Below are 2,500 nucleotides of genomic sequence, written 5' to 3'. Positions count from 1 at the left end.
TCTCTCTCTCTCTCTCTCTCTCTCTGTTTCTTTTGGTTTGTTTTAAGAATAAGAACTCAAGAGGGGCAAGGCCTTCAAGCCTCACATGCCATGTTGTGACCTTGACCTTGACCTTGACCTCTGATTTCGTATTTTTACTTCTGGGATCATGCTGAGCCAATAACCAGACCAAAAAGAAAAAAAAAGAAAAAAAAAAGTTGATTTAGAATTAGATGTAGGATATGGTTTCTATCAAGCTTTTTTTTTTTCCTGCTTTGCAAAATGATGACTTTGACTTTTGACTTCTCACCCCGCTTACCATGTCATCATGAAAGACGTGACTTAAAAGGTCTTATATCAATACCTTCCCATCCTGCCCAGTCCTTGTTCCAATGCCACTTGCAGTCGCCGAGAAAATGCAAACGTTAAAGTCCCTCCCCTCCACACCCCTCGTCCTTCCCCCTTCCCTCTCCCCCTCCCACCCTCCCACCCCCTACCCCCCTCCAACCCATATCTGCTTGGTACATTTTTGTCTCAAGGGAGGTAATATGATATTAGTTGGCTGATCGTCCTTCGTTGACTTGAGGTCTAAAACCCCAACAGGGCCCCAGAGACAGGCGGGGAAAACAAAAACAACAACGAAAGACATGACCCTCTTTCATTAAGTTGCACCAACGTCTACATTTTCGCGCAATGCACATCACTGGGGCCTTTTACGGGAAATGAAAACGGAAAGAATTCCGATAAAAATGTCTCCCCTTCTTTCCCTTCCGACCATCAGCAAATTGCAAGAGGTGTAAACACAGATGCGTCAAATATGAAACAGAATAAACGAAAACAAAACGAAGGAAAATAGATTGTATCTAACTCTATTCTGGTTTACTTGTCCATTTTTCGTAATAATGATAATGATAATAGTAATTCATAAAGCGCCTTTCCAAGTAAAACATGCTCATCTGCGCTGTACAATGTCAACACCGACGTTAAAAAACATGCATTTGAACGCTAAAATGAAACACACACACACACATACCGCCCACCCACCCACGCACACACACACACACACACACACATACACACATCATGTCACATGAAAAGGCCGAAATAATGCAATATCATATAACAATACTTAAAAACCTTATCACAATACTGCTGATACCACAATACACAAAAACCATCACAATACTGCTGATATCACGATACACGAAAACCATCACAACACTGAAAATTCACCTCCAACTCCTAACACCCGTCACAAACATCACAACACAATACAAATCTACATTTTAAAATGCAAAATCTAAAAGCAGTCACACCCTCCCCCTTTCCCCACAACACACCACCATAGACAAACAGACACTCATATAATTATGTATGCATCATGCTAGGTGAAGTTGAAACAGGTGTCTTTGAATTCTTTTCAAAAGTTGAAAAACAGTTTTTTTTTCTGAGGGACAGAGGCAGGGCGTTCCAGACTCTGGGAACAAAGACAGAGAAAGATTTATTTATTTATTTTGCAAAAGGCAAGGTATTCAATAACGACAAATAATTTATTGTTCATAACAATAACTATTCAGGATTTTATGTAAGTCTCTTCTTGTTCTGATGACTTCGTTGTTTTTGTATTGTAAAAATTTGAAAATAAAGTTCTGTTTAAAATAAACAATTTGTGATCTCCCAATATACCCGACTATCATCTATACATTGACATGACAATATTTTGAAGTGGCAAGCTTGGCATAATCGACATGATTTGATTTGATTCGAACAATAGCGGAGACACACGTGCAGATTAATCACTCTTCTTTCGTTTTCACAAGGCAAGACAAGACAAGACAAGACAAGGCCTGTTTATTTCAGGAACCCCCCGTAGAGCACGTGAAGATGTTACATACTTCATGTTCTCATACAAAATATGAAATGCATTCCGCATTGTACTCGTAATCAGTTACAATAGTCATAGTGACTGGTCGGTTTAGAGACACACATAGAAAGCCTCCCCCCCCCACACACACACACAAGAAAAGAAAAAAGAAGAAAAAAGAAAACAAAACAAAAAACAACGACAAAACGAAAATCAAAACAAAACTGTGCATTAGCAGCATACATTAGATTCACCATTATTCACTGCATACATGACAGAGGTGAATGACAACTTATCCCAAATACAGACAAGATGAATTTACACGAAGATTATGGAAACAAGTCAACTCGGAGATATTCACTTTGTCGGGGTGAACCAGAATGCATTCACTATCATGTTCAGAAAAAAAAAATTAAACGGCCCACTAAACGTTTGCTTCTACTTGCGTATTTACAATCAATTGAATTTCAAAACGTTTGTTTTCTTTTTTACGGTAAAATGTTGGAAAGTATCTTCCACTTGCTTCTTCGCAGTCCTAAACGCCATAGCACTCATCCTTTGTTGTGGCAAACCAGAATGCGTCCACTATCATGTAAACGCTAATGATCAAAACGGGTCAACAAAGGTTTGCTTCTGCCTGCGTATATAACTAATTGA

General features: G+C 38.9%; 1 protein-coding gene across 1 annotated transcript in view; it reads left to right on the top strand.

Moving 5' to 3' along the window:
• LOC143290461 (tyramine beta-hydroxylase-like) overlaps positions 1–2,500 on the top strand; it is a 24,084-nt gene that overhangs the window by 20,293 nt on the left and 1,291 nt on the right. Inside the window, exon 11 of the mRNA XM_076599915.1 lies at positions 1–2,500. This exon is cut by the window's left edge and continues 242 nt beyond it; it is cut by the window's right edge and continues 1,291 nt beyond it. The gene's annotated coding sequence lies outside the window, so the exon portion shown is untranslated.

The sequence above is a fragment of the Babylonia areolata genome, chromosome 15 (genome assembly GCF_041734735.1).
Source record: "Babylonia areolata isolate BAREFJ2019XMU chromosome 15, ASM4173473v1, whole genome shotgun sequence".
Lineage (NCBI taxonomy): Eukaryota > Metazoa > Mollusca > Gastropoda > Neogastropoda > Buccinidae > Babylonia > Babylonia areolata.
This window is presented reverse-complemented; position numbering and strand designations above follow the sequence as displayed.